At 33.6% G+C, this 22,318-nt stretch overlaps 1 protein-coding gene across 8 annotated transcripts in view; it reads right to left on the bottom strand.

The window, feature by feature from the left end:
- ZNF385B (zinc finger protein 385B) overlaps nucleotides 1-22,318 on the bottom strand; it is a 520,340-nt gene that overhangs the window by 124,061 nt on the left and 373,961 nt on the right. Inside the window, exon 1 of one of the 8 annotated variants that reach the window (XM_074302980.1) lies at nucleotides 109-283. The exons of the other annotated variants lie outside the window; for them this stretch is intronic. The gene's annotated coding sequence lies outside the window, so the exon portion shown is untranslated. Of the gene's footprint in view, nucleotides 1-108; nucleotides 284-22,318 lie in introns of those variants that run through there. 8 annotated transcript variants of the gene reach the window in all.

Below are 22,318 nucleotides of genomic sequence, written 5' to 3'. Positions count from 1 at the left end.
CTCACTTCTCCATAAATTAATTTTCAGTGTTCTCTCTCCACACCTTTTTTACTTCATGGAAAAATAAAATCCCCAAGGTATAAATATTGGTCAACCAATAATGCTTACCTTAGTTTTAAAGTTTACAATCCAGTCACTTCTGTATTCCAACACTCTTATGAGGTATTATTGCATTTAGAGATAAATAATTCCATCATTTCAACCTGGTGCTCCTGTGATATGTGGTGCTAGGAAACAGCCGACTGGCAGGCACTAAGTCTGAACAAATCAGACGTACTGTAATTGGTGCTTAGCTCTAATTACTATGGAGGATTGTGTTTGCAATTTGATTCCAGGGGGAGGGCAGCTTACCTACTGACGACAGGCAACCAAATAGAATGTAAAAGACTGACACTGTTTTTTTTGCATGTCATTTTTCTAAATATTTTTTGAACTACCCAGGACCTGCTATATTATCATTGTTGATCAAAAAAGATGAAAAGAAAAAAGGAAATAAAATTTTATTTTAAAGCAATTCAGGTTTTTTTTTAAATTAACCTAAATCTGTTTATATGGGAGAATTCTAAAAGTCAAGACTTTGAGGGGAAAATGTTATCTAAGTAGTTAGGTGAATAAGTAGCTTTTAAAAATATCAGATGACTTTTTACCTTAAATCAATTTTGTACTCAACAGGATTAAAATTAACTTTGTTTTGGGAGATGTTTGATTTTGGTTTTGGTTTCTGCTTTGATGCGATCAGTGTGAGAAACATAGATTTGGACCTCCAAATGCAGGTCAGGAACTTTGCAACCTATATTCTTAGAGAGTTGTTTCCATGATTTAGAAGTTAAATAACTTTTTTCCAGTCACAGAGCTAGTACATGTAAAGAAGAGCTTAAATGCAAGACTTTTGGACTTCATCTTTTCTTATCCACTATCCCAATTTCTAATATTCATGAATAAGAAGAATAACAGCAAATTACATTTATGTTAGGTTTACAAAAATGCTTTGCATATTTCACTCTTTTCCTATGGATTTCATAAGCTGGTAAAATAAGTATTATTATTCCCAAAGGGAGTCAAGGAGGTATAAGTGATAGAAAACTTCAGTAAGGGAGTCCTCGCTTCAAGTAACATTTCTAATACAAACTGGATGCATACCAAACTTGGGCAAATCACTTAAACTCTTGGTGCTTGCAAGTAGCTCTCTAGGACCTTAAGTTGCAAATCAGTTGCCTTTTTTATTGGTGGATTAAATTTCCTTATTGAGAATTCCCTATACCAATGAAATCACAAGTCCAGTCTCTCCTTTCTTCCTCTACAAATGACTATTTGTATTTAAAACCAAATAAGTTTTTCACAAGGTCACATAGGCTAGGAAGCAATAGAGTCAATAATGAAGTTCAAGGCTTCTGATTCCAAGTGCAGGGATCTTTATGGCATAATAAGCTAACTCTGAATAATTTTCCTTCAAGTACTCCTAAAAATGAGATTGCTAGATTATTCACACTTAAATATTCATAATCACTTTTACTCCTTACATAGAGATATCTGCCCACACAATTAGAACATGGTCACTCTGTTTTCTTTGTATTTATATACCCAAAATGCAACTGAAGCAATAAACAGGCTATTTCTTTATTTATGGTAAACTGTGTTTCATTGATACTGATGAGTTGGCTTGAGGGATATTTCATTGAAGGAAAAAGACATGAAGTGACTGACAGTTCCAAATGTCAGAAAGAATCTTGCCTTTTTGGCATGGCCCTCTTAGTTGTGTGCCAGGCAGAGCCAATAATAACTCAAGTGAACTACTAGCGCATTGGCAGGCCATAGAAAATTCTTCCACCAACACAAATTCTGAGATCTGGCAGTCTGTTTCTGTCTGGTTTCACTGGGTCACTTTCAAGGACAGGTAAGCCTCTAGTGATTAGTGAGATAGAGCAGTCAACATGCTCATTACATAAAGTAGACTTTGCATGAGGGTTTCTCTGTCTAGCTTAAATAAGCTCGTTCGATTTATGAATAATTATTTGGAATTTGAAGAGCATAGAAGTATTATACATTAACATCACAGGCTTTTAAAATTGTATAATGAATTTAAATATTAGTGAAAAGAGCATTTCTACAAACATACTAGACCACAAGAGGATTCAATATGGAATCATCAATCTTCATTTGATAACTCTTGATAATATATTTTACATGCTACTTTTAAAATCTTTCTGCTTAAATTTGCTTCCTTCTGAACTTCTGTTTTGTTCTCAATATTTTCAAAAGTTTTTTCAATAATCCAGAGGTTTATTGTTTTTGTGTCTTTTTTTGGTGTTACCTGCTAAATCCTTAAGTGTCTCCCTTAATTAAAAATGCAGAAAAATAAAGAGGAGGAACAAAAGCAAAAAAACACAACAATACAACAAATAAGTAAAATCAAATAAAATTCATCCATACAATGTCTCTCTGCAAAAATCTAAGTCTTTTTTTATACCTTGTGTCCACTGACTCCCCATCAGTAATTGAGTAATGTGTTTCATCACAAGTTGTCTGGAGACATATTTAGTCAGTGCTTTTATCAGAGTTGTTAAGTTTGTTCAAAGTAGGTTTTCTTTTCAGTGTCAGTCAATGAATAAATTAATTCTCTCTTGTGTCCTCAGCCCTTTTCTCCCAAATTTCCTCTCCCCATGACAGAAATGGGGGAAATAATGGGTCAGAGCCAAAGATCTACTCAAAACTGCACATCTAACTAAGGAATATGGAACAATAAAATCTCATTTGTTGCTCCCCCCCCCATCCTGTCTGATTGACAACCTTGCTAAAAGACATCCTATCTCCTTACCTGAATGAAGAGACTTTTTGGTTTCTCCCTTATCTGTACCTTTCCCTTCACATGTGAGTGGTTAGCCTGCTAGCTAAGCCCCAAATTTCAGTATACAAAAGCTCTCCCAAACTCTTTTTAATTGCTAGACTCTCAGAGTTTGCTATGATGTCAATACATTCTTTTGTGATTGTAAGAGAATCTCCAAATTCTTTCAAACACTTCCCTACTCATGATTTTCTGAACTTGTTTCATCATTTATTGTGCAGTGATAATATTTTATTGTATTCATATGTCACTTTGTTCAGGCATTCCCTACATATTTTAGGCAATATAAGACATCTCCTGAGATTCTATTTTTTTACTCTCCCCTTTTCTCTCTTCAAACTCAGGAAGTTTGTATCCATCCTTTCCTACTGAATTTCTATACCAAACTATGTTTCTGTGTTCAACATTTGGGTTAACTTCAGTATGTATATTTATTGCCTTCTCCCTTTACTTTTTTCTTCACTTTTATGTAGTCTTCTTTTCAAGTACCCTAATGAAGAGTAAATAGGAAGTTCTGTATTCTTACTCTTTTCTATACTAATGCATTCCTTCTTTTAGTTCTGCCCCATAACTACTTGGTCTGCATATAAGATCAAGAACAGGGGAAACCAAGGACACAGAGGTTCAGGCCAAGTCCCCTAAGTTAACACAGTATTTCATAGCATTTAATGCACAAAAAAATTAAAGCTGCACTTATCCATTTATATACCATCTGTACACCATCTATATAACCATCTTCCATTTCTATGAAGAATAGAAAGAGCACTTGGGGAAATATATTTAAGAAGGAAATCTTTAAGGTATCATGGTGATCCATTACCCAAAACGCACAAATGAAGGAAAATCTAATGAAGGGGGGAACAAAATAAAAGATAAAGAAGTAAAAGAGGTTGTTTCCATTCCCTCCCAACAGTATTTTGCTTCTATCCTCTATTTATGTAAACATCCTCATAGCCACAAAACACAAAACACATAGCACAATCATTTCTGAAAGATCTTGGAGAAAAAAGAGGGTAATTGTACAAAAAGCTCTATTCTCTCACCAGGAGACTACTGATCACAGAAGAAAAAAAAAGAAAACTAAATGCAGGTCTTTCCCCAATGTCCATGGATATGGAATTCTCTCCTCTTTGGGGAAGGTAGGTGAGGTGGAGTTGGCAAGAGAGGAAAAGCTCCAGTCTTCTTCCATCTTTTCTGGGACTCCTTCAAGTACCTAGTGGTTTCTGACTTCCAGTTTTGAAAGGGAAGATGGAAGAAGCCATCCTCATTTTGGATTGCTAAGGAAAAGACTCTGGGAAAAGCCAGTAACCTTGATCATGTATCTGTCCTCAGTTTGCTACCCTAGAGACATTGAAGAATTGCCCCTTGGATAAGATCCAGAACGTTTGTGGTTGAGCTGAGTGACTTCCTTTTCAATCGTAGAACTCCTTCACTTTTTATTTTCTGGTACATGTCTTCTATGTTTTGTCTTGGTTTCTTGGCTATTTGCAAGGTGAAATTGGTATTTAGTGGGAAAGAAGTCAGTTTAGGGAAAGAGAATAGGGTAAATAGGGGATTATCTCCCCAATAATGAAACAGTGATCAGTGGTTAGATTACACCCAATCATGGCCCTTGGACAAATCGTAATTAAGGGAGCAGATAGATGAAATTCTAGCACAGTAACCCCTCTATTTGAGAAGAGCAGAGTGGACTCTAATCTCAACCTCCTGTTTCCCCTGCTGAAGAAATTAAAGCCTCCCTGTGGGAAAAGTGGAAAGGGGAGAAGAAGCTTAAAGAGATCTATTTTGCCTCCCTGAAGACACCTTATGTTGGGGCAGGGTGGAGGATGGAGAGAAGAATAGAGAGAGCCCTTAGCCTCACTGGCTACATACTGGCTTCTGTTTACATAATAGAGTGATAGTCTATACAGTCTGATAATCTTATACAGTGCTATATAAATTTAATTATTGATGGATTTATTGATTTGATAATCATTAGTTTTTCCAAGAAATTAAAGGCTCCTGTACTGTATAACCAAGTGCATCTAATTCATGTTATGCAAATGAGATATATTTCAAAAATTCATTTGTCAGTAACTTGGAACTCATAATGCATTTTCCCACATTAATGTTATAAGGCTTCTAGGCTACTCCACATTATATAATTGAACCACAGTATTAACTATTGTATTCCTATAATTGTTGCTATAATATCATAGTAACAACAGTCCAATAGTAATTGTATTGCAATTAGTGGCACACTAATAATGACAATTAAAGTATTTTAAAAATAGTTCTAATTGCATTATTAATAGAAACATGTGAGGAAATGAAGGTCCAGGTTTCTCTTCTTGCCCAGTCCCCAGTGAGAAGGGAATATATTATTTAGGGAATATTTCTCCTCTAGCAGAAGTCTTTCTAATCCTCTGATTATGAAAGGCATCGATCATCTTAGGTGGTCTTATAACCTTGTAGTGTTTCTCAGCTTTATTTTGCTGTTGAGGAAACTGAGGCTTACCAAGGTGGAGTTGAAGATAAAATACAGTAAAGGGCAGAGCCAAGTTACAAATCTGAGTCTTTTTACAACTTTATATGGATATAAATATAACCCCATATATCAAAGAGTATTTTCAGATCTACTTGTAGTTAATATCAGATAGATTTCAAGTTTGTCTCTAATTTTAAATTGACAGTGGCTGCTTGCATTTTCACTTTACATTTTTCTGACTGCAATCTCTATTACTCAGTGATCTTTAAACAAAGTTATATCCAAGGAGAATAGTGGGAGGTTGAGTGGGGCTCATTGATTAAAGAAGCCCTTATGTTAACTTTATTGCCAACCTTTCATAATAAAAAGAACATATCACCTTATTTATCTGATTTGTAAGATTGGCTATTCACAAGTCTCTGCCTTTTGATGGGCAACTCTATAACTAAAAAGATGATCTAGACTGTCATGATACTTATATAAAATATGTGTAAAATATATTTACTTTTTCTGATTAAAAATTCTATTTGTAAGTATCGAAAGACCACCAGATATAGGCAAATTTGTCAGCTTTGCCATTTCCCTATACTATTCCCTTTACATGATTTTATTGACACTGTCAATGTATAAAAATATCTGTGCCATTTCTCTGTTCAATACCTTTATATCTTTCTGTCCCTCTAGTCTCTTGACCTGGTAATATTGCAACCATGTAAAACTGAACAAGGTAAATATTGCTTAATTCAGTCTCTTTTACTTGAATTTTTAAAAATCTTTGATCTGAGAATGATAAATCAATTTGGACTCCTCAAGCTCCATATCTCCTCACAATCAAAAGGTTGAGAAAACCTCATTTCCCACAGTCTATCAAAGTGCTGTGTCTTCTCTTCAAACCTTATAGCAAAGCCCTTATATAGACCTTTATCATCCCACTTTTATATTCTTGAAACTGACCTGCCTTCAGTTCAAAGATTCTAAACCCCTTGAAATCAGAAATAGCTTTTTCTAGTCTTGGAAAAGTGTCTTGAAGATGGTAATAAATTGTTCTTATTCTTGAACAAGAGAATTGCAGAATTGAGATGTTTAAGTCCTTATAATTAGTCCAATTAGTTCCTTCCTAAAAGCATTTTCCACAAAGATGAGGTAGGTGCCATTACTCTGCTCCTGCAAATATCCTTTGTATCTCTTTTGTATAAAGGCAGAAGCTTTTAACTTGAAGTTCATGGCCCAAGGCATCTATGGATGGATTTCTGAAGGCCTGTGAACTTGGATAGAAAAAAAACAAACAACACTTCTTTATTTTCACTAACTTCTCCCTAAAGTTTAATATGTTTTTATATAATGATTAAAAAAAATTCTTCTCAAAAGGGCCAGATGGCTTCTTAGGACTGATAAAAGATTAAATGATATATCTCAAAATGGTTAAGGAGTCTTGGTATGAGGACACTGTTGGTCAATCCTTTTAACTGTTTTAACTGTTGGACTCTCTAGATGGATATCAAAGTAGTAAGATTTAGTCTCTGTCTTATTTCAATAATTCAAATATCATAGCACATGAAATAATTAGAGAAAAATACAAGAGAAGACATAATTAAGTGCTAATTTATAAGGAAGCAGACCCACAAGTTCTGTAGTATTTCAGAAAATGAAATTTGACAACCACGTTAGAAAAAGAAAATGAGTTGGTATGATCTAATTGTGATAAAGCCATATTGTTTCTTCATGCTTAACACTTTTTTTTTAAGATGGTTCAATAGCCATCCCTTTATTCATACATTCTACAGTATTTGCTAGCAATAAAAAATTTGGTTCACTGGCATACAACTTATACTCTATCCATTATATATATATTTTTTGAAAAATCTGTAACTCAGATGAGGATATACAGATGACAAACCAAAATTACAATCTTTAAAATTATAAACATAGGTCTTTGGTCTAAGAGAAGGTCAAATGACTATCTTTTAATTAATAATCTGCTGGCCTTATAAATAAATGTTTAAATTCCTCAGAAATGATGTTTCTTGAACCTTTTTAAACATTGAAATTATAATTAGTCATGAAAAACAGGAGCCTTTTACTCTGGAATCCCCCTTCAAATGGGCCCATGTGGAAAGTTTTTCCACAAGAAGAGTTCTCTGATAGGACTTTGACTGGAATCTGACTTTCTCTTTTCCCAGGAGGCAATCATCAGGTAGATGTATTTCCTTGAAAAAGATCTGCCCATCATTTGGAGAATGGATGAATAAATTACAGTATATAAATTTTAAGCAAAATTATAATTGTAGCAGGATGATTTCAGAAAATCCTAAAGAGACTTATAAGAAGCAGTACTAAGTGAGTTGAAACAAGATAACATTATACACAGCAAGAGCAAGATTATATGATGATCAGCTCTTATGGATATAGCTCTTTTCAACAATGAGCCAGTTCCAATAGACTTGTAATGGAGAGAGCCATCTGCATCCAGAGAGTGCTGTGAATCCAGAATGCAGATCACAACATAATATTTTCACCTTTTTTTTGTTGCTTGCTTTCTTTTTCTTTCTCATTTTTTTCCTTTTTGATCTGATCTTTCTTGTGCAGCATGATAAATGTGGAAATATGTTTAGAAGAACTGTACATATTTAATACATATTGGAGTACTTGCTGTCTAAGGAAGAGAGGTGGGAGGAAGGGAGGGAGAAAAAATTGGAGCATAGGGTTTTGCAAGGATGAATGTTAAAGGATATCTTTGCATGTATTTTGAAAATAGAGAACTATTTAAAAAAGAAAAAGAACCTCTGAAATAAGGTACATGGGGACAAGATAGATAAAACCTCTGTAAACAGGAAAGAACCATTTGGAAAATATGGGGCATTGTGAATATTCAGCTTATGAAACTAATTGCTTGATTCCTAAAGGTGAAAAATAACAGAACAAAAATGGAGGGAAGATGAAGATGCTTTTAATTCTGATATTATTCAGTGGCAGTGTCAACAGTGATGCATTTTTGAAGTTCAGAATTATCATAGCAGATGACTTTGGCATTAGAAAGGCTGGATGCTATGGAAGCACAACACACTAAGAACTCCCAATTTTGATAGGATAACCAAAGTGGGAAAGTCATTCAGCACTTAAATGCATCTCTACTGTGTACATCAAGTAATTTTCCTGATGGACCATTTGTTACCCTGACCCTGTCCGATCAGAGTCACTCTCTAAGGCTGGAGTGTTCCTATTTTCAGTTTCTTCAGGAGGATTGCCTGCAAATGAAATCACTTTTGCCAAGCATTTGAAGAACCAAAGCAATTCTATAGCCCTCATAGGAAAGTGGCATCTTGGTATAAACTGTTAACAGCAGAAGTGACTTCTGTCACCACCCTTTAAATCGTGGTTTTGATCACTTCTACGAACTGCCAGTGGCCACTTTGAGAGCTTACCAGCCAAGATCAGGCACTGTGTTTACCAGAGCCATTCACATGCTCGTTTCATTCCCCTGCAAATTGTTGGCATTAAAGGCACTCAATTGCATTGGCCTGTCTCTGCTCCCTTACTGAGTATTCTTTTCCTGTCTCTTAATAGCAGGTCCTATAATTGGACTCAGCCTATTTTCTTCATTTTTTCTGACCTTTAAACTGCATCTTGATAAGAAGCCATGGGGTAATTCAGAAGCCAATGTTTTATGAAAATCTTACTCAGAGAGGTTGACCATGGAACCTCTCAAGTTAGCTATTAAACAGGTTGGTGTGGCTTATGTCCTTGATTTTGCTCATGAAAACTGGCTAACTCCCATTTCTATGGTGACAGCAAAAACACTATTCTTCTTTTAGTCCTCTCTTCCATATTGAATAGGTATCCTGAAAAGTAATAAAATAGCATATAGGCAGGGCAATTGATGTGAATAAAATAATATAGGAAAAACTAAAAAGATATATTCATAAAACATAAAGCAAATATATTTTACCTCCCTTGTTAGGTATGCTTCAACATTGCCCTAGATTTTAAGATTTGATGCAGAGTAGGTTTTTTATTGTTCATTTGGAGAGAGATGGTAAAAAAAAAAAGATAATGCATGTAAAATAAATTCACTTTTAAAAAGATACAGAAATCCAAATCTCCTTATCAGACAGTCTTCTTAATTAGCTATTCATTTTGAAAATTTGCCTCTCTCTTCTGAAATCCTCATCTACAACTGGAAGCAAAGATAAAAAAAGAATACCTGTATTTCTCAGCTCTACAATTTCATGCTTAAAAGCTTTTGAAATCTTAATATTTTCTAGATCTCTCAAAGAAGCAGTCAATCAACAAATAAAACATTTATTAAATGCTCATAATAAATGAAGCTCTTTGCCAGTTTGGGGAGCTACAAAGAAGAGAAAATGGACCCCACTTTCAAAAAGCTTACAATCCATCTGGGGGAAACAATATATAGATATGTTATTAAGTACAAAAAAACAAGATGATTTTGAGAGGATGATATTATTGACTGATAGGGTGAAAATTGGGAATACAATCTCATATAAAAAGTACAGAAGAGAGTGAGAGAAGAGCAAATGAAAGTGATAGAGACATCTTTCATTTGTACCCACATGAATGCTCAGAACTAAGTAGTACTCATCCTGCTTGACAAGTTTTGGGAGGATCAGAGTATGCTTTCAAGACAACAGCCTTTCTATTCAACTGTAGCTTAGAGGGTTGCAAGTTACTCCCTTCTAAGAGAAGTCTGGGAAAGCTCTCCTTTGAGGGGAGGACATCATCTTTATCATGCCAAGAATTTCTTGGTGGTTTTAATTATTTCCCAGCATAAAAATGAAGCCTCTACCTTTTACCTCTTACTTTGCCTCATTTGTTTTAAATTATATAATGTGTATGCATGTATACACACACATATATTCATGTATAGTTTAAAACCATATACATTCACATATATACATCTGCTTGGTTTTAAATCATATGTTTGTATATATACACATATATTTATATGTTCATTCATGATGTCTTTCCCCATTATATTGTGGTCTCCTTAAGGGCAGGAACTATCTTCTGCTCTTCTTTATATCCCCAGATGTTCTACAAAATAAGGGCTTAATAAATAATGTTCACTGTTCTGAATGATTCATTTAGTTTTGGGGTAATTAATTTGCCAATGGCATACTATAGGCCATCTGCTTTGTTTCTTTTCTATATAAGTAGATTAGGTATTTTATATAAGTGACTGCTACAGTTAGAGATAAGTTGGTATCAATCAGTCAAGGACTCAAATTTGCTATGAAAGAGAGGAAGGAAGAACACTATGGGAAATGATTCCTGCCTGAATTTGCAAATATATTTGCTGGATCCACTCACTTTTAAGTTCAATATTGTCAGCTCAGAGAGTACATTGGCCTGACCCTTTAACCTAATTCCCTGTGACTATCTTGCTCTAAAATACAAGATAACTGTGCAGACTCTTTGACCCACCAGTGCCATGACTGGGTCTATATCCCGAGGAAATCATAAAGGAAGGAAAAGGACACACATGTGCAAAAATATTTGTAGCAGGTTTTTTGTGGTGGCAAAGAATTCCCTATTAATTGGGGAATGGCTGAATAATTATGGCATATGAGAATAATAGAATATTACTATTCTATTAAAATGATGAAGAAGCTGATTTTAAAAAGGTCTGAAAAGATTTAAATGAATTGGTGCTGAGCAAAACAAGCAGAACCAGGAATACATTGTACATAATAACTGCAAGAATGTGCAATGATCAACTATGAAAGACTTGATTCTTCTATGAAGAATCCAGCGACTCAGGGAAATCTCAATAGACTTTGGATAGAAAATACCGACTACATCCAGAAAAAGAATCCTTAAAATTGAAAGTAAATCAACACATGCTATGTTCACTTCTTTTTTCTGTTTTTTTTTTCCCCTCTCCCATGGTTTTCTCCTTTTGTTCTGATTTTTCTCTCCCAACATGATTCATAAAGCAATGTGTATTAAAAATAAATAAAATGTGATAAAATACAAGATAAAACATAAAACCCATGAAATATGATCTATCTAGGACATCTTTTCTCTTATATAGAGATGGTATACAATTTTCTTTCATATGAATAGCATCACACCTTCCATAAGAGAAAATTTAAAATATGTTAGCATCTTTGTAAGATGTCAGCAACTGCTAGGCCTATATGACTGAATACCTAAAAATCTCTCAAAATCTGGTTTAAATTAATACTGTCAAATAAAGGTCTGAAACATTTAATTGCAAAGGCTTCCTTGCACCTGATATTAAAGTGGTTTTATTTCTTATGGGAAAATTCTAAGGAATGTCTAGATGAAACTTTATTCCATCTTTATTATAAAGATAGCTCAGAACTTTTGAATAATGTCCAGGGAAAAGATATTTTATCTACTAGCTCCTATACCCCAATTCCCATACCCCATTCCTGTGACCCAGTCTACAATTAGATGAGATGCAGTCTGAAGAGAAAGAAGGTCTAGAAGTTTAGCTGAAGCTGAAACTAAATAGAAGGTTCTGCTTCTGAGGTGATATGGCCTAAGGAAGAAAATTATTGGGGCTCAGAATGCAAGTTATCTTACAAAGAATTTTGTGACCATAGGATAGCTGTAAAGTAAATATAAGGTATTCACTCACCATACAAAGTTTTAAAGGGATTCTAGATGAAGAAATATGTATTAGAATTGAATAGGCTCCATTTAAGTCTAGAATTTTCTCAGCACACACAAATTCACATTACTTTAAATTGTCATAGGTTTCTTAAAACTTAGTCAATTGATTTTTCACAAATCAAATACTAGAAGTATTATCATTTAAATAAACCTATGATGAATTATTTTGTCAAGTTTTTTCAAAGTGAATACCTTGGACAATCCCAAGCCAACAATGGGGAAGAAGAATTTGGGGATAAGAGATAAACACTTCCTCATTTGGTAGTTAAGAATGTTCTAAACCAAGAGAATCATGGGAATATCTGTGCTCAGAGATTAACTCATTAAATTTAGATACCATCTAATTTATTCTGGACAAAATCTTGGGTACTTTCTTTTGATAATCTATAACCCTTTCTTGATACTTGCATTACTATTTTTAAATTATGATTAAAAACTATGTGTAATTGGGGTGGTGGGTGGGATGGGTAGAATAGTAAAGAGGTTGAAAAAAGTCAAAGTGAAAAAAAATGAATTAATTTTTATTTTATTTTTTTGTAGTAGACTTAAGTTTCCATATATAGAGAGTTTTGCTAGCATATCACATCATAACCAAATTTCAATAATAAGCTAATATCCATCATAATATAAAATCTAATATAGGAATATATAAAAATTGTCCCCTTTAAATTAGAAATCCTCAAGGAGATGTTTTAGCTTTTACTTAAAATGAAACAGATTATTTTGTCATTCATTAATCTATTTTAACACAATAGATTTCATACAAAATCAGTTAATATATATAGTAGGGAAAAACAATGAAACATTAATTAGTTACGTACACTTGTATTGTGAAGAATAATTACCTGTTTTAACATTTTTTATTTTTAAAAAATAGTTATTATGGCATGCTAATTTGAAAAATAAGGGAAAATCAGTAAATTAAAAGAATTTGAAATTATATTTTATTAGGGGCCAAAAAAGTATAAAAATGTGTTATTGCATGGCTCATAATGGCTAATAAAGCAACAAAGGGCAAAATTCAGGAAAAATACTAAACTTTAAAGTAATAATATACAATGTACTACGACATCATTGAACTCAAAAATCATATGAATTTTATAAGCTTACTGCTGATAGGAATGGGATGGTTTAGGATAGGGTAGGTAGGACATGAGAGGAATTTTCTAATAAAGTACAATAAAAAAGAATGGGTTTGAATTTATTGAGACATTTATTTCTTTTCAATTATTTTTTGGTTTAGTTTAAGGATCAAAATAAAACACACCTGCATATTGTAACTTTTGACAGGTTTGTTGATATGGTCATTGCTTACTAGTTCTTTGGTAAACAAACAAAATACTATTCATAACAATATTTTTTTTCTAATCATAAAATTCATTGCTGCCTATGCAGAAGTTTGTGCTATTTTTCAATTTCCATAACTTTTTTTTTAAACATCCATATTATGCAGGGACCTTATCATACCAGGGACCAAAATTAGGCTAATTTTTGGGGCAATTAACATACCTGCAATCAACATATAGGTTCATCTTCAATCTAAAGTTTTGATTTCATAGTAGAATGTTTCTAATGACTGGCTTTCAACTCTGTGACTTAAAATCACTTACCTTGTCTAGATGTGGGTTTCCTTAATTTTGAAACAAAAGGATTGGATTACAGTATATGTCCTCTCATATAAACATGTAGGTAACTCCTTCTGGGCTACTCTTTCAATGCATATTCCTATGCCCACTCTCAGATTGGGTCCCTAGAGATCCCCTACTACTCTTAGAGTCTAAATAGAACTAGCCTGCTTCTTCTTATTAATTATTAGTCAGTAGACTTAGTTATATTTTAGCAAAATAATTTACCTAAATGGTACAGTAAGAATAGCTTGTCCATAGCATTCCACCCAAGAATCTGGAGCTCACTGTCCCAAAAATAAACACACATTCATAGGAAGAGTAGGTTCAAACCTAGAGTACGATGGAATTAATCACATGGTAAGATCCATATGTAGTTAAGACTAACTCACAACTCTGGTTGTTCTATGGCTTGGACACCTTTTTTTGAGTTCACAGTTGGCATTCTCTCTGGTGAAAAGGGTCATGTTTTTGGAAGCTGCTTCCTCTCACTTTCTATTTCTATGCCTATTTCTCTATACAGTTCTCTAATCCTAACTAGATAAGTCATATTTATCCAGTCTCTTAAAAGACATAGTCAGCTTTATGAGGAGAGAGGATGAAGAGAAAGTCCAAAAGTGTGCTCTTCTGCTTGTTTATAATAATGGAATTCTCTTTCAGGGGCCACCACTTCTGGCTCCAACTTTTATGCTAACTGAACTCTGAACTGCAGTTCTTCCACCACTGGACAGTGGCACTCTCCTATATACTTGTTGTTTTCGTATACAAAATCAAGGGGAAGAATTGATTCTCTGCCTAACAGCCACTTTATGAATACATTTTTGGCCATGTTGATTGATTAATTGATTTTGCAGCTGTCTCCAATGAAGTGTTTTGACCTTCTGTAACTAAACTGAGGAAGTGATGAAATCTCTTCCCATCCTTACATATATACATATCAACATATTTTATTAGTGTTATTGTCAATCAACTTGTTAATACTTCTTAACAATGAAGAAAACAGTAAGTACATCTATATTTATAGCTCTGTTTACATTTACTGGTTTCTTTGCTGTCTTATTAAAGACCATTAACACAAAATATACTTTCAAAGAAAACAATTAGCCTTTGAGAACAGGCTGTAAACATAAGTAGGATTTTTGTTTATCTGGGCTAAAGAAACACCATTTGATGTGATAACAATTTTTGCTTGAACATGCAGCTATCATTTCAATAAGGCAACTACCAATTAATCACTTACTCTTGAATATCTTTCTTTTTTTTGGCTTCTGAAACTGCTCATTTTATTCTCAGCAACTGGAATGTTCTCTCCCTCTAACTCTATTTGCTTATTGAGAGCCTTCTTATCCTCCAAGGCTCAGTTCAAATGCTAACTCCTCCAAGAAGAGTTCTCTGATGCACAACTGGAAATATTTTTTCCTCCCTGACTTCATGACAATTATAAGATCATTATTTTACAAACAGAAAAGAATTTAGAGGCTATGGAATCCAACTCCCTCATTTGAGCTTCAGAGAAGGTTAAGCAACTTTCCTAGGGTCATCAGACTAGTAAGAGGTCAAGGTGGGATTTGAATAGATCTTCTAACTCCAAATCCAGTGCCTATGCTTCCTCTCCCTAGTATGGATTATTATCAACAACCTAAACTACTATAAAAGCTATCTAACTCGCAGATATCCACCTTTATTCTTTTCCTTCACCAATGCAAAATAAAATAAATCTTTTTGAATGAATGATACTATTGTCAACCCTTCCTTTTGATAAATCTGATCACATCATCACCTTACTCTAAAATCTTCATTGACTCCATCCTGCCTAAGTGAAGTTCGTAATTCTGTCAAGCATTCAGAATCTTCCACAGTCTGCTACTATCCTATATTTCACTTCTTACTACATACACACTACCTATCTTCATATTATCCCTATTCTCTGATACTTATACATATCCTGTTACGTCTTTCCTCTGTGGTTTTGTTTAAGATGTTTTTTAGAAAGTTCTTCTTCCCCAACTTTAATTCTACCTATCCTTTAAAAGCTAACCTAAAAGACATCTCTTCCAAGAAGTCTTCCTTGATCTCACTCTTAGTAATACTCTTCCTCCTCACACTTTACACATCACTGTTTTTAGTCTCTTTGCAGCATCTGGATTATCTTATACTACATACCTAATTTTCACTCTACAAACAATAATGAAATATATTATTTTGGGGAGCAGAAGAGGTGGAAATTTTCCAATTGTCAAAAAGTTGCTTTATAAAAGGGGACCAAAAGCATCAGGGCACACAAAAGAGTTAATCTTTATTTCCTCTGGGTAGACTCACAGGAATGTTTCAGTGTAGAAACTGACAAGTACCCATAACATAAAGCCATTCTATAAGTACTAAAAACTATTCAGAGCCTAGGCTGTGAACATAAAATACCACTATCTTTTATGTTGTATCATATTTTCTATAGCAACATGTAGCTTTCTACTTTGGCTGCCTCATTTTGAAAAGATAAGCTGCTCTCCTAAACACACATGTATAAATGTTGCTCATTCAATTTAAATTTGCTATTAAAATATTTTGCCTTCACAATTAGCACTATTGTCCAAGATGGGTATGCTCAGAGCCTTTCACTTGAAAAAGCCTTCATATGAAACATGGTTGAGGTGCTCTTGGGTAGACAGGTGCACCATATGGTGGTGTTTCAAAGCTTTTGAAAACTAAGACTGCAAAGAATTCTGTTTGTCTTTATTCATTATTATTTTCTTATGGTCCTGATTTTCATAGAAAGGACAGATGCCTCTTTTCTAGTTTGAGGAAAACAACTTTCTGAAACTATTATCTCTTGCCATTTACCAGAGAGAGGTGATGAGATTCTTTATATAGAGAGAATGTAAGCTCCTTGAAAGTAGAAACTTGTTTCATTGTATACCTCTGGATCCTTAGGTCCCCAGACAATGCCTGACACTAAGTATCTAAAATCAGCTTGCTGACTGAGGCTATGTTGACTATGTATACAGAACAGTATATAGTGCATTATGCTAGTATATAGCACAGTATATAATGTAGTGCAGTATTAGCATAGCATAGTATATAGTACTTAGATAGAGGATATAGAATGCTAATATATTGTTGTTCAGGTTATCATTATAATGGAAACAGCTCTAGATATATGGAATTCTAACTTCATCCAACTTGTATGCGTTGGCTAGACTGGTTCAACATGAAACAATATTGCTTTAGAAAGCATCTGAAAGGCCATTGATGCCTTTTATTTATAAAAAGAATGGTTCTCATTGTGCTTTCTACATATGCTAACAAAAACCAGAAGGAAGAGATAAAATGATAAAATCCCATTCAAAATAATACCAGCTTGTATAAAACATTTGGGCATCTATCAGCCATGGCAAACACAAATACTTTATGATCAAAACTAAAAATACTCTTTAAAGAAATAGACAGAATTAATTTATTGGAGACTTATTAATTATTTATGGTTGGACCATGTCAATATTTTTTAAAATGAGAATACTACTTTGATTGATTTTCTTATTGATTGATTCCAGACCAATCAAGCTAGCAAAGGATTCCTTTTTAGAGCTATAAAAATGATCAAATGTATCTGGAGAAACAAAAGGTCAAAAACCTCATAGAATATATATTTTATCTTCCCTAACCACATTGTAAAATCTGGTACTTTCATCTCTACAACATTCCCAGTGTCTAGCAAAGATCATCTTTTAAATAGAGTCATTTAAAAATATGTATTTGTTCAATTAAATTAATAATGTTTTGTTTTGAAAAACAGAATCATTAGAGGTATCATTTATTGATTAATCATTGTTAATGGACATTATCTATTAAGGGTCATTAGATATAATAAATACAGAATGCTCAAAACCGACAGTGCTTTGGCTTTATGGTTAAAAAGAAATGAAGATTTCCATATCAAGAACTTTTAATAAATCTAAGAACCTGATTTTCTGCTCTTTTTTTTTTTTTTACCAGCTTATTATGAAATGGGGTTTTTTAAAGTTAAAAAAAATAGAAATCAATACTGCTGGAACTCTTCCCAGAAATCAGCCTGAGTCAGGATCATTAAACATCTTTATTCTTGATCTTTTACAGTCAAGGTCAGGGGTTAGGCCTAGCAACCTCACACACACCTTCCTCCCTCAAATGCCAGGAGAGACTGAGTCAGCTTCTGTGTCTCAATTCCTCTTCCTCCTCCTCCTCCTCCCACACACGTCACTTCCCCCTCTTTGTCCCACCAATCAATTTAGCACAGAACAGCTGGGGAGGTCAACCTTCAAATAAGTTAATAGGGAACTGTCCAATTAGCAATTAATCTCACATGCTTCATTATCGAAGTGCATTGCTCAGTTCTAGCCCTTTACTAATACCATATAGGGGGAAAAAGAAACTGAAGAGAAAATGGGTGAAAAGCCTTTAAAAGGTCCCTTCAACAGGAAAGATTTATTTCTAAGTAAGCTCAGATAAAAAGGTAGCATATTCTGTCAGGGATTCTGAGTTCTACTTAAGACTGAATGGCTCTGTGGCTATGTATCAAATCACTCAATTTCTTTATTCTCAATTTCTTCATGTATAAAAGAAGGAGAATCATAACAAGTGCATTGAAGTGCCAGGGAAAATAATGTTTGTGATGAACTTTGGGTTGAACTAGTAAGAAATGCGTAGTTATTATTAGAAACAAGCAATCTGAATTTTCTTAAGGTAAGCCTATCTGTCCTTGAACTCAATGGATTGATTTTTTTAATGGTCCCTTTACTATGATGTCCTCTAAGACAGACAAAAGAATTTCTTTCACTAGGAATTGTAAAATAATGTACCAGGCTAAGCACATTTTAGTGGAAGCATTGTCCATGGATTAAGGGACTTGGGCCCATAAGAAGTACATAAAACAAAATAAATTGCTATTTTACAGAAGGAAAATGTAGCTAAACCATATTCTATTCTGGAGGAAATAGCTTTGCACATTTTTGAAGGCATAATATCCACCAGAACTGATACCAATCAGACATACAGCATTGTCCCCTCTCAGAAATCTGAACAACAGAATGGACTTTTCTGGTTATTCTTTTCAAGATGGGCAGGATTCTTACTGCTGACAGTCATGTAACAAACTTTGTAGGAGCAAAATCTAATCTATTTCTATTCAATTCTGGGCACTTTTATCTGCTTTTCCATTGAGCACAGAGTCTGCTAGACTAAAAGAAAAATACTAAAGTAAACATTCATAAAATCTACTCAGTAGCTGCCAAAAGCATGAATATTGAAACACATATTCAAGTCAAATTAATTGTAGCTATTTACTAGGAAAGGACCATTAGAGAGAGATGAAATCTCTCTATATATAAATTAGATAGATGCTACACTAAAAGAAGCTAGAGACTTCTTAGTGTGCTTATGAGGTAGATATATATGGAGGAAATATTTTTTATTTGGCAAAATCATTAGTATTTATAACAAACAACTGTGAATATCACCCTTCCCTTGAGGGCAAGTATAATTAGGAAGGAATGCAAAAAACTCATAAATGATGACAAATCAGTAAGAAAAAAAAGTCAGGTAGGGAAAGAAAGGAGAGTATAGTAGCAGCAGAACTGACAGTTATTCTGTTAAATTGGTGGCTAAGGGATACAGATACTCTAGGGGCATATAATACAGAATATCCTCCCTAGAACAGTAAGTCTAGAGATCTGTATGTCCTTATGTGTATTACCCCATAAAGAGTATGAGAAACCATGAGACTGTGAAAACCAAGAATTCAGTTGAGCAGATATGTATTACTCATTTTCATGGTTTCTATGTTCTGTCCTCTCCAATGTGTTACAGTGCCTTTTTGCCTGAGGTTTGTAAGGAGTACAAATTACTTTTTGTCTATCTGGTAGGAACAAGAAAAGGATTTGAGAAATGTCACTATATTCTAGCTTATTAAAAAAAAGGAATAATCTCTAGACAGAAGAAAGAAATAATTCAGAAAGGAATGAGAAATTAAAAGATTTGGAAGCAGTGCCAAAAGCAAAACCAATGTCAAGAGATATCTGAATAAAAATATTTAATATAACAGAGGAAGGGAAGATGGATCTCTTTGCCACTGACATTTTTATTGGGAGGTGATTCCAGACTTTCTAAAAAGAAAGTACTTCTTTACTTCATAGAACAACAGGGAAATATAAGATAATCCTACCATAGTCTACAGGAAGTGATTTATTTCTGGTGGTGGGTAAGGCTTCACTGAAGGTAATGGAGATGGCCATTTGTTGACGCATTGTCCTTTTACAGTGAGTATGAATGATAAAATGAAATTTGCTAAACTCAGTGATTTAAGTACTTTTGCTGTTTCACATGAGAATAAACACTGTAGTCTTAAGGAATTCTGTAATATACTTCTAGACTTTTTTTTTTTTACTCATGAGTAATAAGTGGAAAGAAAAGCATTATTTTAGTTTTTTGTACAAAGTGAATTTTGATTGAAATGAGTATGATTTATATATGAAAAATCTGCTGAGATAAATACATGTTGGGGTTCAATATAGACATCATAATCTATAAAGCGGAGTCAGCTAAGGAAAAGTTTGAATGACAGAGTACCAGATTCTCAACATGCTTCTAAAAGCAAAATAATATAATCCAGATAGCCCTATATTAAAATTCAGAAGATGATAGACCTTGATCTGATACTTTCTATCTATATGCATGACCTTATTATCACATTGTAAGATACAACCTCTCTGAGCTTCAGGTTTCTCATCTATAAAATGGGGATAATATTTCATATATTATCTATTTTTATAGGAATAGGATGAGGAAAGTGCATTGTAAACCTCAAAGTGTCATATAAACTGGAGATACTTAAAACTATTTTTATTATTTATTCATAGGATAATGATATATGTTTCTGAGCAGGGGAGTGACATTAAAATTCAAGTTTTCAGGCAGCTCATAGCAGTATATACAATGGATTAGAGGAACTGATAAATGGTCAAAGGGTATATATAGACAATTTTTAAGAAAATACAATCTGAAATATCAATAGTTCTATGAAAAAAAATGTTCCAAATCATGAATAGAGAAGTGCAAATTAAAGCAGCTCTAAGGTTCTGCCTCACAGTCATCAAATCTGCAAAACTAACAAAAAAGGAAAAGGATAAATTTGGAGGGGTTTCAGCAAAACATTTATAATGCACTTTTGGTGAAGCTGTGAATTGGTCAAGAAATCAAGAAAGTGATTTGGAGCTAAGAGTCATTCTCCTCACCAAATGCTAATTCTTTTTTAAAAAATCCTTTTTTATTAATTTTATAATTATAACATTTTTGACAGTACATATGCATAGGTAATTTTTTACAACATTATCCCTTGTACTCCCTTCTGTTCTGAATTTTCCCCTCCTTCCCTCCACCCCCTCCCCTAGATGGCAGGCTTTCCTATACATATTAAATATTTTATAGTATAACCTAGATACAATATATATATATATATATATATATATATATATATATATATACATATATGCAGAACTGAATTTTGTTGTTGTTGTTGCAAAGGAAGAATTGGATTCGGAAGGTAAAAATAACTTGGGGAGAAAAACAAAAAATGCTAACAGTTTACACTCATTTCCCAGTGTTCCTTCTCTGGGTGTAAAATGCTAATTCTTACAAAATTTTTGATCAAACAATACTACTACTTGACCTATATCCTGAAGAAATCTAGGAAAGAAGAAAAGGACCCATACAGACAAAAATATGCATTAAATCTTTTTGAGGTGGCAAAAAACTGGAAGTTAAAGTCAAGTACATCAACTGGGGAATAGCTTATGAAATTATAATATAAAAATGAAATAGAATACTATTGGAACATAAGATATGATGAAACAGACCATTTCAGAGAAACCTGGAAAGGATTACATGAATTAATGCAGAATGAAGTGACTAAAACTAGGAAAACAACTTGTATAATAAAAACTGTAAAAACATAAAAAATGTAAAGGCATAAAAGTTGAAAGACAAGAATATTGGTCAATGAAATGCCAACCACAATTTCAGAGAATGGTGAATATATATATTTTTTGATCTGACTAATGCCAAAATTTGTTTTGTATGACTTTGCATACTAGTAAGGATTTTTTTTTGTTAATTTTCTCAAAGAGAAAAAGAAGATAGGAGGGAGAGAAAATAGATTTTTGCTAATGAAATACAAAATCAAGATGAATTGGAGAGAAAATGTGAAAGCAGGCAATAATGCAGGTATGAAATGATGAAGTTGGACAATTGGATGAAGTTGGATGTTAGCAGTAGAAATTAAATATAAGGGAAGACTCCAAGTGACTTTGTGAAGGAGGCTTCTACAGAATTGGAAAACTGACTAGATAACAAAAGAGATTGAGACAACGAGCTCTAAGGTTTTGAAGTGAGGTGTTAGGACATTTTGCCATTTGGGAAGTAAGGAGAGAAGTAATAAGCCAACTTTGCCTATAATGTCAATTCATCAAGAAGATCAAAGTTACTGGCTGAGCACCTTAGCTTATATACTTGTGCTTGTCTTCCCTGTGAAACAAAAGAAATTGCCCATCTGTTCTTTACTATTGCTGCAGACATTTTCTTGAATTGCTTGATTCCTTCCGTCCTGAGTTATAATCTCATTAGAATTTATGCTCCTTGAGGGAAAGGATTGTTGCATTTTTTCTGTCTTTTTATCCCTGGTGCTTAGCTTGGTGTCTG

The sequence above is a fragment of the Sminthopsis crassicaudata genome, chromosome 3 (genome assembly GCF_048593235.1).
Source record: "Sminthopsis crassicaudata isolate SCR6 chromosome 3, ASM4859323v1, whole genome shotgun sequence".
In the NCBI taxonomy this organism is placed as follows: Eukaryota; Metazoa; Chordata; class Mammalia; order Dasyuromorphia; family Dasyuridae; genus Sminthopsis; species Sminthopsis crassicaudata.
The sequence above is the reverse complement of the archived record's forward strand: the minus strand, read 5'-3'. Positions and strand labels throughout refer to the sequence as shown.